Source organism: Arachis hypogaea, chromosome 19 (genome assembly GCF_003086295.3).
Source record: "Arachis hypogaea cultivar Tifrunner chromosome 19, arahy.Tifrunner.gnm2.J5K5, whole genome shotgun sequence".
Lineage (NCBI taxonomy): Eukaryota > Viridiplantae > Streptophyta > Magnoliopsida > Fabales > Fabaceae > Arachis > Arachis hypogaea.
The window spans coordinates 75,909,456-75,923,169 of NC_092054.1; the positions used below are offsets into that span (position 1 = coordinate 75,909,456).

At 38.6% G+C, this 13,714-nt stretch overlaps 1 non-coding gene across 1 annotated transcript; it reads right to left on the reverse strand.

Annotated features, from left to right (window-relative positions):
• Positions 1-474: 474 nt before the first annotated feature.
• LOC112780853 (small nucleolar RNA R71) lies at positions 475-582 on the reverse strand. The gene has a single exon (XR_003191662.1). It is a non-coding gene; the product is annotated as a small nucleolar RNA R71 (small nucleolar RNA).
• Positions 583-13,714: the final 13,132 nt, after the last annotated feature.

Here is a 13,714-nt window from a genome sequence, read left to right on the forward strand (position 1 = left end):
CTGAAGAGAAAATTAAGAGAAGCTAAAATACAACAATCCAGAGATAACCTTTCAGAAATTTTCGAACAGGAAAAGGAGATGGCAGCCGAAAATAATAATAATGTAAGGAAGATGCTTGGTGACTTTACTGCACCTAATTCCAATTTACATGGAAAAAGCATCTCCATTCCTGCCATTGGAGCAAACAATTTTGAGCTGAAACCTCAATTAGTTTCTCTGATGCAGCAGAACTGCAAGTTTCATGGACTTCCATCTGAAGATCCTTTTCAGTTCTTAACTGAATTCTTGCAGATATGTGATACTGTTAAGACTAATGGAGTAGATCCTGAAGTCTACAGACTCATGCTTTTCCCTTTTGCTGTAAGAGACAGAGCTAGATTATGGTTGGATTCTCAACCTAAAGACAGCCTGAACTCTTGGGATAAGCTGGTCACGGCTTTCTTAGCCAAGTACTTTCCTCCTCAAAAGCTGAGCAAGCTTAGAGCTGATGTTCAAACCTTCAGACAGAAAGAAGGTGAATCCCTCTATGAAGCTTGGGAAAGATACAAACAGTTGATCAAAAAGTGTCCTTCTGACACGCTTTCAGAATGGACCATCCTGGATATATTCTATGATGGTTTATCTGAGCTATCAATGATGTCACTGGACACTTCTGCAGGTGGATCCATTCACCTAAAGAAAACGCCTGCAGAAGCTCAAGAACTCATTGACATGGTTGCTAATAACCAGTTCATGTACACTTCTGAAAGGAATCCTGTGAGCAATGGGACGCCTATGAAGAAGGGAGTTCTTGAAGTTGATACTCTGAATGCCATATTGGCTCAGAATAAAATATTGACTCAGCAAGTCAATATGATCTCTCAGAGTCTGCATGGAATGCAAGCTGCATCCAACAGTACTCAAGAGGCTTCTTATGAAGAAGAAGCTTATGATCCTGAGAACCCTGCAATAGCAGAGGTAAATTATTTAAGTGAACCTTATGGAAACACCTATAACTCATCATGGAGAAATCATCCAAATTTCTCATGGAAGGATCAAAAGCCTCAACAAGGCTTTAATAATGGTGGAAGAATCGGGTTTAGCAATAGCAAACCTTTTCCATCATCCACTTAGCAACAGACAGAGAACTCTGAACAAAATACTTCTAATTTAGCAAACTTAGTCTCTAATCTATCTAAGGCCACTATAAGTTTCATGAATGAAACAAGATCTTCCATTAGAAATCTGGAAGCACAAGTGGGCCAGCTGAGCAAAAGGATCACTGAAATCCCTCCTAGTACTCTCCCAAGCAATACAGAAGAGAACCCAAAAGGAGAGTGCAAGGCCATTGACATAAGCGCCATGGCCGAACCTGTGAGGAGAGGAGAGGACGTGAATCCCAAGGAGGAAGACCTCCTGGGACGTCCAGTGGTCAATAAGGAGCTTCCCTCTGAGGAACCAAAGGACTTTAGGGCTCATCTAGAGACCATAGAGATTCCATTGAACCTCCTTATGCCCTTCATGAGCTCTGATGAGTATTCCTCTTCTGAAGAGAATGATGATGTTACTGAAGAGCAAACTGCCAAGTTTCTTGGTGTAATCATGAAGCTGAATGCCAAACTATTTGGCACTGATGCTTGGGAAGTTGAACCTCCCTTGTTCATCAATGAACTAAGTGATCTGGATCAACTGACATTGCTTCAGAAGAGACAGGATCCTGGAAAGTTCATAATACCCTGTACCATAGGCACCATGATCTTTAAGGCTCTGTGTGACCTTGGTTCAGGAATAAACCTCATGCCCCTCTCTGTAATAGAGAAACTGGGAATCTATGGGGTGCAAGCTGCTAAAATCTCATTAGAGATGGCAGACAGCTCTAGAAAACAGGCTTATGGACAAGTAGAGGACATGTTAGTAAAGATTGAAGGCCTTTACATCCCTGCTGATTTCATAGTCCTGGATACTGGAAAGGAAGAGGATGAATCCATCATCCTAGGAAGACCTTTCCTGGCCACAGCAAGAGCTGTGATTGATGTTGACAGAGGTGAAATATTCCTTCAATGGAATGAGAACTCCCTTGTTTTTAAAACTCAAGGATATCCCTCTGCAACCATGGGGAGGAAGCAGAAAAAGCTTCTTTCCAAGCAGAGTCAACTAGAGCCCCCACAGTCAAACTCTAAGTTTGGTGTTGGGAGGCCACAACCAAACTCTAAGTTTGGTATTGAACTCCCATATCCAAACTCTAAGTTTGGTGTTGGAGAGTCTCAACAAAGCTCTGCACATCTGTGAGGCTCCATGAGAGCCCACTGTCAAGCTATTGACATTAAAGAAGCGCTTGTTGGGAGGCAACCCAATGTTTATCTAATTCTTATTTTTATTGTTTTTCATGTTTTCTTATGTTCATGATCATGTGGAGTCACAAAATAAACAAAAAATTCAAAAACGGAATCAAAAACAGCAGAAGAAAAATCACACCCTGGAGGAGCATCTGTCTGGCGTTCAAACGCCAGAACAGAGCATAGTTCTGGCGCTGAACGCCCAGAATGGGAGCATCCTGGCGCTGAACGCCCAGAACAAGCATGGTTCTGGCGTTCAACGCCAGAAATGGCAGCAAATGGGCGTTGAACGCCCAAAATGGGCACCAACCTGGCGCTGAACGCCCAGAGTTGTGTGCAAGGGCATTTTGCATGCCTAAATTGGTGCAGGGATGTAAATGCCTTGACACCTCAAGATCTGTGGACCTCACAGGATCACCTCAGGATCTGTGGACCCCACAGGATCCCCACCTACCTCCACTCACTCTCTTCTCTCTTCTCAATCATCCTCTATTCCCAATAAACACTCTTCCCTATTAACTCTTTACCACTCACATCCAAACACCCACTTTCCTTCAAAATTCAACATCTCTTTCCCACCCAATCCCACCCATATAGCCGAATACACATCTCCCTCCATCTCCTCCATATCTTCTTCTTATTCTTCTATTCTTTCTTCTTTTGCTCGAGGGCGAGCAACATTCTAAGTTTGGTGTGGTAAAAAGCATAGCTTTTTTGTTTTTTTCCATAACCATTGATGGCACCTAAGGCCAGAGAAACCTCTAGAAAGAGGAAAGGGAAGACAAGAGCTTCCATCAAGGGTCTATAGCTCAGTGGTAGAATATTTGACTGCAAATCAAGAGATCCCTGAGATACCTCAGGGGATACATTTTCTTCCACACAATTATTGGAAGCAACTAAGGGTGGAACATCAAGAGCACTCCATCATGCTCCATGAAATAAGAGAAGATCTAAAAGCAATGAAGGAGGAGCAACAAAGACAAGGAAGAGACATAGAAGAGCTCAAGGACATCATTGGTTCCTCAAGAAGGAAACGCCACCATCACTAAGGTGGATTCATTCCTTGTTCTTACTTCTTCTATTTTTCGTTTTCTATGTTATGTGCTTATCTGTGTTTGTGTCTTCATTACATGATCATTAGTAGTTAGTAACTCTGTCTTAAAGTTATGAATGTCCTATGAATCCATCACCTCTCTTAAAAAAAAATGTTTTAAATCAAAAGAACAAGAAGTACATGAGTTTTGAATTTATCCTTGAACTTAGTTTAATTATATTGATGTGGTGACAATGCTTCTTGTTTTTTGAATGTATGCTTGAACAGTGCATATGTCTTTTGAAGTTGTTGTTTAAGAATGTTAAATATGTTGGCTCTTGAAAGAATGATGACTAGGAGACATGTTATTTGATAATCTGAAAAATCATAAAAATGATTCTTGAAGCAAGAAAAAGCAGCAAAGAACAAAGCTTGCAGAAAAAAAAAATAGGCGAAAAAAAAATATATATAAAAAGAAAAAGAAAAAGCAAGCAGAAAAAGCCAAAGCTCTTAAAACCAAGAGGCAAGAGCAAAAAGCCAATAACCCTTAAAACCAAAAGGCAAGGGAAATAAAAAGGATCCCAAGGCTTTGAGCATCAGTGGATAGGAGGGCCTAAAGGAATAAAATCCTGGTCTATGCGGCTAAACCAAGCTGTCCCTAACCATGTGCTTGTGGCGTGTAGGTGTCAAGTGAAAACTTGAGACTGAGCGGTTAAAGTCAAGGTCCAAAGCAAAAAAAGAGTGTGCTTAAGAACCCTGGACACCTCTAATTGAGGACTTTAGCAAAGCTGAGTCACAATCTGAAAGGGTTCACCCAATTATGTGTCTGTGGCATTTATGTATCCGGTGGTAATACTGGAAAACAAAGTGCTTACGGCCACGGCCAAGACTCATAAAATAGCTGTGTTCAAGAATCATCATACTGAACTAGGAGAATCAATAACACTATTTGAACTCTGAGTTCCTATAGATGCCAATCATTCTGAACCTCAATGGATAAAGTGAGATGCCAAAACTATTCAAGAGGCAAAAAGCTATAAGTCCCGCTCATATGATTGAAGCTCTGTTTCATTGATAGTTTGGAATTTATAGTATATTCTATTCTTTTTATCCTATTTTGATTTTCAGTGGCTTGGGGACAAGCAACAATTTAAGTTTGGTGTTGTGATGAGCGGATAATTTATACGCTTTTTGACATTGTTTTTAGTATGTTTTTAGTAGGATCTAGTTACTTTTAGGGATGTTTTTAATAGATTTTGTGTTAAATTCACATTTCTGGACTTTACTATGAGTTTGTGTGTTTTTCTGTGATTTCAGGTATTTTCTGGCTGAAATTGAGGGACTTGAGCAGAAATCAGATTCAGAGGTTGAAAAAGGACTGCTGATGCTGTTGGATTCTGACCTCCCTGCACTCAAAGTGGATTTTCTGGAGCTACAGAACTCGAAATGGCGCGCTTCCAATTGCGTTTGAAAGTAGACATCCAGGGCTTTCCAGCAATATATAATAGTCCATACTTTGGCCAAGAATTGACGACGTAAATCTGGCGTCCAACGCCAGAAAAGGATCCAAAACCAGAGTTGAACGCCCAAACTGGCACAAAAACTGGCGTTCAACTCCACAAATGGCCTCTGCACGTGCAACACTCAGGCTCAGCCCAAACACACACCAAGTGGGCCCCGGAAGTGGATTTATGCATCAATTACTTACTCATGTAAACCCTAGTAGCTAGTTTATTATAAATAGGACCTTTTACTATTGTATTAGGCATCTTTGGATTACCTTATGATCCTTTGATCACGTTTTGGGGGCTGGCCATCTCGGCCATGCCTGGACCTTCATTTATGTATTTTCAACGGTAGAGTTTCTACACTCCATAGATTAAGGTGTGGAGCTCTGCTGTTCCTCAAAGATTAATGCAAAGTACTACTGTTTTCTATTCAATTCTTCTTATTTCGCTTCTAAGATATCCATTCGCACCCAAGAACATGATGAAGGTGATGATTATGTGTGACGCTCATCATCCTTCTCCCTTATGAACGCGTGCCTGACAAACACTTCCGTTCTACATGAAATAAGCTAGAATGAATATCTCTTAGATCTCCTAACCGGAATCTTCGTGGCGTAAGCTAGAATGATGGCGGCATTCAAGAGAATCCGGAAAGTCTAAACCTTTTCTGTGGTATTCCGAGTAGGATTCAATGACTGAATGACTGTGACGAGCTTCAAACTCGCGAGTGCTGGGCGTTAGTGACAGACGCAAAAGGAGGGTGAATCCTATTCCAGCATGATCGGGAACCGACAGATGAATAGCCGTGCCGTGACAGGGTGCGTGAGCATCTTATTCACTGAGAGGAGGGGATGTAGCCACTGACAACGGTGATGCCCTTGCATACAGCCAGCCATGGAAAGGAGTGAGACTGATTGGATGAAGATAGCAGAAAAGCAGAGGTTCAGAGGAACGAAAAGCATCTCCATTCGCTTATCTGAAATTCCTACCAATGATTTACATAAGTATCTCTATCCCTCTTTTATTATATCATATTCGAAAACACCTTTATCACTTTATATCTGCCTGACTGAGATTTACAAGGTGACCATAGCTTGCTTCATACCAACAATCTCCGTGGGATTCGACCCTTACTCACGTAAGGTATTACTTGGACGACCCAGTGCACTTGCTGGTTAGTTGTATCGAAGTTGTGACAATTATGAATTAAGATCAGAGCATCAAGCTTTGGAGCCATTACCAGGATTTGTTCGAGCCTGGAGATCACAATTTCGTGCACCAGCCCCCTTGAGCCTTTAAATCCCCTCTTGTTTTATAACCACATTACTAGCCTTAAGCAGAAAAAGAAAATAAAAATCCCAAGTTGAATCCTTGGTTAGCTTAAGATAGAAATTGTGTATTGTGTAAGTGTGGGAACCTTATGGGAAAATGGATGATAGAAACAAAAGGGTAGAAAGTTAAAAAGAATAAAAATTTTTATTTTTAAAAGTTTTGGGAAGCATGATCATGTGAAATCAAAATAATTGAATTACCATATGCAATTAAAAAAAATATTTATTTTTCAGTATTTGAATAAAGGAGACACAAAAGAACCCCCCAAATACAAAATAAAGCAATGCACATGGGACAAAATTAAAACTAATGCATGAGCATGTAACATCAAAAAGTGGGAAGAATATGGGAAAATATGTAAAGAAGCTTTGCTTTACAAAATATGTATGTTAGGTGAGATCTTAGACTAATCAAGGATTCACTTAATTAGCTCACTTAGCCTTATACATATACCCTTACCTTTACCTTGGCCCCATTACAACCTTAATTAAAGACCTCATGATTTTTGTATGCCTATATTCTATAATTGTTGATTGGTTAGATGAAGAACAAAGTTATAGAAAGTAAGGATAAAAAGAAGAATAGAGTGATTAACCCAATAAACACTGAGTGACTAGAGAGTAAACACAAAATCCAGTGAGGGTTCAATAGCTCATCAACATATATCTCTACTTAAATTGCTAATTGTCTTGCAAGTTTGTAAAATATTTTTCCTTTCCCATCTCAATTGTAAAAGTGCTTTATCATTATCTAAGGTTTGGCTATGCATATATGATTCCTTGAGAATGTGAATTAATTTAATTACATGTAAGTTTTATATACAAGTGAATAAAAATTAGAATTGCATGATTCATTTAGGTAGTTGTATTTAGAATAGATTGCATTGCATGAGATTCCACCACTTCAACCTTACCTTACTCTTTATCTTGGACTTAGCATGAGGACATGCTATTGTTTAAGTGTGGGGAGGTTGATAAACCCATATTTTATGATATATTTTGTGCCTAATTTAAGTGATTTATTCAATCCTTCACTCACTTATTCATGTTAATTGCATGGTTTTACTTTTCCTTCTTTATTATGTGATATATGTGAAAAACATGTTTCTTATGCTTTAAAAGTAATTATTTTAATTACCCTTTACTTTCATTCGATGCCGTGATTCGTGTGTTGAGTAGTTTCTGATCTTCTAAGGTAGGAATGACTTAAAGGATGGAAAGGGAACATACAAAAATGGAAGGAAAGCACAAAACGGAGTTTTTGAAGAAACTGGCAGTGACGCGATCGCATGGACGACGCAACCGCATGCCAGCGCCAAATGGTAGTGACGCGACCGCGTGATTGACGCGATCGCGCGCCTTGAGCGAAAGGCATATGACGCGGATGCATGATTGAAGCGACCGCGTGGCAAGGAAAACTCCAAATGATGCGACCGACCTATGCGGACGCGTGACAGAGGCCACGCACCAGAAATTACAGAAAATGCTCCCAGCGATTTCTGAAGCCCTTTTGGCCCAAATCCAAGTCCAGAAGGCACAGATCAGAGGTTATGAAGTGGGGAAATACATCCATTCGCAGGTAGTCTCCAGTTAGTTAGTATTCATGAATTAGATGTAGTTTAGAGGGAGAGGTTCTCTCTTCTATCTTTTAGGATTTAGAATTAGGATTTCTTTTGCTTTCAGGATTATCTCTTTTTATCAGGTTAAATATTCCTTTTTATTTATCTTCTCAATTTAGTTTATGAATTCTTCTATGTTACAGATTACTCTTTGAATTAATGTTATTTGAGGTATTTCAGTTTATTATTGCTTTCTTTTATTTATGTTACTGTTGCTTCCAATCTGAAGACATTTTTATTCCAGTAGATTTACTTTTTCCCTTTTGGTCTTGGTTAAGAAATCAGTAACTTAGGAGTTATCAAACTCAACGTGATAGATAATTGTTATCTTTGCTAATTGAATTGAACTTCAATAATCCCAATCTTTCTCTAGGAATTAACTAGGATTTGAAGATCAACTTAATTAGTCACTTGATCTTCCCTTGATCTAGTAAAGGTTAACTGAGTGGAATTAAGATTCAATCTTCATCATCATTGATAAGGATAACTAGGATAGGACTTCTAATTTCTCATACCTTTGCCAAAAGTGTGTTTTACAGTTATTTATTTACTTTACAGTCTTTTACTTATTTTAATTGCAATTTAAATTACTTGTTCCTCATCTTCAAAACCCTGATTTACAATCTTCATAACCAATAGTAAGAACATACTTCCCTGCAGTTTCTTGAGAAGACGACCCGAGGTTTAAATACTTCGGTCATCAATTTTTAAGGGGTTTGTTACTTGTGAAAACCAAAACGTTTGTAAGAAAGGTTGATTGCTTGGTTTAGTAACTATACTTGCAACGAGAGTTTACTATAACATCTAAACCATCAATCTTCCAGTCCTTTCAACTTCCTCACTTTCTTGTTCTTCCACTTCCTCTTTTGCACTCAATATTTGAGTTAATAGCACTTTCATGGAGGAGGTCTATTGTTCTTCCCAAGATTTCTTCATCTCCTCTTCATATCTTTCAATCACGAATTCAAGTGTTGAGCATCTTTGGTTCAGGGAGGTTTGTGGGAGTTGTGAGCTTTCAAGTTCCTTTGTCATCCCAAGTGGCTTCTGTGGATATGCAAGTTCAGGTTCAAATGCCTCTTCCATTTCATTCTTCATTGAAATTTCACTTGATATAGTATCCTTTTCTTCTTGCCCTTCCACTTTCTTCTTTGCACTGAACATTTGATCTACCATCACTTCCATGTTTGTGAGGGTGTTTTCTCGTTCTTTCCAGGATTTCTTTGTCTCCTCCTCATATTTTTTGAACATGGACTCAAGCTTTGAGAGTCTTTGGTTCATGGAAGTTTGTGTTGGTTGTGATTCTTGGAAGGGATTTTGTGTTGAGGCATAGTCAAGTGATGAAGAATTTTTAAATGTAGAAATGGGAGGTGAGGTTGGAAAATATCTCATGTGATTAGCTTGATCAATTTGTGGCTCTGGAGCAAATCTCCATGGATTGGAGTGCTCAGAATTTGCAATTTCTTGGTGATACTCACAGCCACCATTAGGATAATGACTTGAATCATTTTGTGGTGGTGAGAAATATCCCATATGATTCTCTTGCTCATCTTGTAGTTCTAAAGCATATCTCCATGGATTGGAGTGCTCAGGATCTAAAATTTCTTGGTGATATTCCCAGCTACCATTAGAGATTTGTGATGGTGGGTAATATCCCATAAAAGTTGTTTGATCACAAGATGAGTTGAACTCCAATTGAATTTTGTAAAACACAACACCAATGAAAATTGAAATTGCTCAGATCAGAGATGAGAATTTCTTAGTGAGGCAATAACACAAACACCTTAATTATCAGCAGAGAATAAAAACAAAGAAAAAAATGCTTAATCTAGACTTCTCACCCACTTAATCATTGTTGATCTAAATTAATCCCCGGCAACGGCGCCAAAAACTTGATGGGTGAAAATCAAATTCCACACCAAAAACTCACCGACAAGTGTATTGGGTCACATCAAATTGTAAAACTCACTTAGAGTGAGGTCGATCCCACAGGGATTGATGGATCAAGCAACTTTAATGGGTGATTAGTTTAGTCAAGCTAACATTGATGATTTGAGTGAAATTGATCAACAGAAAGTAAATTGCAGTGAATTAAAAGTGCAGAAAGAGTAAATTACATGAAACTTAAAGTGCAAGAAAGTAAAATAGCTGAAACTTAAATTGTAAGAAAATTAAATGATTGAAACTTAAAGTGAAAGAAACTTAAATTGCTGAATTTAAATTGCTGGGAATCTTAAATTGCTGGAAGAATAAAGGATTTGGGGACTGGGATCCTAAATAAAACTGAAATTGTAAAGTGCAAAAAGATCAGAGAAGTAAGAGATGAAAAGAATTGCAGCAAATCTAAATAGAAGTGAAAATTTGTAGGAGGAGTAAAATCAGAAATGAAAACTTGCTTCAGATTGAAACTTAAAGAGACAATTGAGATCAGATCTTTAATTCTTAAATTCAGAAAGCAGAAAAATAATAGAACTCCAAGAGGAAGAACTCCAAAGAATTCTTCAATCAAAGTTCACAAACCCAGAATCAGAAAGCAAAGGTTGCAGACGAAAGAAAATGAAAACAGGAAACAATCTCAGATCCGATCTCAATTCTCTAGAATTCAAAAAGGAAAATTAAAAGAGAGCTCTCTATTCTACTCTTACTCCTACTGCTCTCTAATGGAGCCAGCCTCTTTAATAAAATGGAATTGATGCCTTTATATAGGCGTTACAAGATGAAAATAAAATTAAATTGAAAACAAATTACAATTAAATGAAATTCCTAATCTAATTGTTTCTTGTGCTTTTGAGTGATGTCCATGGGCTTTGCTTGCTTTGGATTTGAAGAAGAGTGGAATGGTTCAAGTGGCATGGGTCAAGGTTGCCTTGGATCAATTGGAAATGGCCCAGGGTGCTAGCTCCAGTGGAGCGCTCAGTCAAGTAAAATAACGCAGCGCTCCATGGTCTTCTCCCAGGCTTCAAACCAAGCTTCTTTGTAGCGCTCCGTGAAGAACTCCAACGTAGCGCTGCTTTTTCTTGAGTGGGTCTCTCTTTCGAACCTTGGCCATTTCAATTTGGCCAATTTCCATAGGCACTAGCGCTCAGTTGGTGAAGAGAGCGTAGCACTTCATGCTTGCGCAAGGTCCCCAGTTTGAACCTTGCTTGCCCCCTTTTGTGTGCTTGCTCCTTGCTTTTCTTTATTTTGTGAAGCCCGAAAAAGTTAAATAAATTCATGTAGTGCTCCTTTGTTTCTCCTTCTGGCTTTATGATGAGCGCTCCGTTGCTTCATTTAACGTTACATGCATTCATGAATGGCTTTACTAACTAATGCATGCTTTTATTATATTACTTAGTTTATAAAGCCAATTGGATTATGTTAAAGCATTATATGTTTCTTTGGCCAATTGGCTTTAATGGCATGTATGCTTTAACTTATAATGCATTACGTGCATGTTTTACTTTAATAATACTAATGCATTAATCCTAGTGATTGGTGAGGTAAGCTCTTCCCATTTCCTCTTTCTGATCTTAGCTCTTATTTCTGGGCACCCATCATCAGGTAACTAGAAAGGGATCTATGGATATATCCCTTTTTGTGGTATCCACTCAAGTTGCATTTGGTGGAACCATGATCTGAACTTCCATTGATCATAGTGGTTTTCACTTTCCTTAGCAATAGGTTCCTTTCCTCTCCTTCTTTTGAAACTTGAAGAAGATGCCATACTTTCCTTGATGGTTACCCGAATAGAGGTTGAAAGTTTATGAAGAGGGATGACTAGTGTAATGCACTCTCGATGGAAAGGTGGTTTGAAGGAAAGGTACTGTTGTGGAAGCAAGTGAACAAGAATGATTCGTTGCACATAAACACGGTTGTGGGGTCTTTGGCTTTAGAGAACACAAGAGCTGAATTTTCAAAGTACAAGAAGTGTGAAAACTTTAGTTCAGAGGCATGGTTCAAATGAAGCCATTTATAGCAAACTTTAATGAGGAATAGATGGTTAGGATTATTTGGGAAAGGTTATGAATTAAGGGTGTGCATGCAAGGTTGAATGAAGACAAAAATTTTCTCTCTATTGGGCAAGTTTTTCGGTCTTCTAAGTACCTCTTCCCAAGATGTGCAGATTTTTATTCCCAAGAACTACCCTTCCAAGCCATGTGACCTACTTTTTGTCCTCATGCTATTTTTTCCATTCATTTCCTTGTCCCTTTCATTAAATTGTTCTTATCCATACCTATCCATCACAACAAGGCAAAGAAAGTGAATACAAACAAGTGGCGGCAAGCACATGACAATTAATACTCAAAGCTAAAATTTTGACTAGCATTCCTTATGAGTGTTCAACCAACCCTGACTCCTTTTGTGCTCTTATATAGTCTTGGAGGACACCAAACTTAGTGTTTGGCTATATGGTTCAAAGGGTTACTTCTTCCAAGTCATATCATTGAGATCTCAACGGGATTTTTGTCACCCTTAGTTAAACCATCATGAGAAACACTTTATTTTTCTATTTTTAAACACAAACTTAAAAATTATAAACATGGTTGCACCTTCATGAACTTTAAGACTCAAAAGAAATTTGACTCTCATGACTTGTTCTTACAATATATAGAACACCAAACTTAATGTTTGCTTATATACTCCAAGAAAGCTCTTAGACATATGTCAAAATGGCAATATGATCATCATTTTTGAAAAGCATCTTAGCGTGCCTGTAGGCACACCAAACTTAGAATTGGATCATATGCTTCAGAATGTCATGGATAGTTATCAAATTTGTCTATGAAAACTTGAATTTATGTTAGAGCAACAATTATTATTCACACTGAAACTTTAAAAGTAAGGAAACTAAATCATGGGCTGCCTCCCATGGAGCGCTTCTTTAGTGTCATTAGCTTGACGGTTAGTTTACTGTTAGGACGGATTGTAATGCCTTAAATCTTCTCCCCTTATTGTGAATCTGTCACCATTTGATTCTTTAAAAATTTTTACATGCTCCAATGAAAGGATCCAGTTGATTGTATAGACTTGAGGCATTTGAGATGGTATCACAGGAAGATGAGGGGGTATGAGTGGATGGTGGGCTAACATCACCTTGTCACCTAATGAGAAATCCTCAGTGGGAATTTTCTTATTCCTCCATTTCCTTGGTACTTTCTTCCCCACTTTCCTCTCTTCTTTAAGTAGTGCTTCAGAAGTTCTTGTGTTGGAGTGATCTTTGTTGATTGATTCCCTTAGTTTTTACTGTTTCAGCTTCTCCTCTAGTATCCTTGGTTGCTTCATCTCTCGAGCTTCTTATTTATCCACCAAGGAAAGCTCCAAAGGCTTGGCTGGTGGTTCATTGCTGTTCTCTTTCAAAGAGCTCTCATTGTACTCTTCCTTTAATTCCTTGCTCTCTTGCTCAGACTCATACGTGGGCTTGAAGACATAGAAAGTGAGCTACTCATCATGTATTCTCAGTAACAACTCTCCTTGTTCTACATCAATGAGTGCTTTACTAGTAGCCAAGAATGGTCTCCCTAAGATGATCGGGTGAAGATGGCTCTCTTCCATTTCGATAACGACAAAGTCAGTGGGGAGAAAGTAATTTCCCACTTCGACCAGTACATTCTCGACTACTCTTTCAGCTTGCTTCTGACTCTTGTCAGCCAATTGGATCATTACATCTGTGGACTTAAGCTCATTGATTTTCAATCTCTTCATGAAAGACAGAGGCATCACATTTATGCTGGCTCCCAGATCACAGAATCCTCTATCAATCATGGTGTCTCCTATAGCACAGGGGATGTGAAAGCTTCCCGGATCCCCTTTCTTTATTGGTAATGCCTTCTGAATAAGATCATTGGATTCTTTGTTCATCACCACTATTTGGACACACTTTAGGTTGCTTGATGTGGCGGAAATTGGCGAGTTAAAAAATTATTATAAGAGA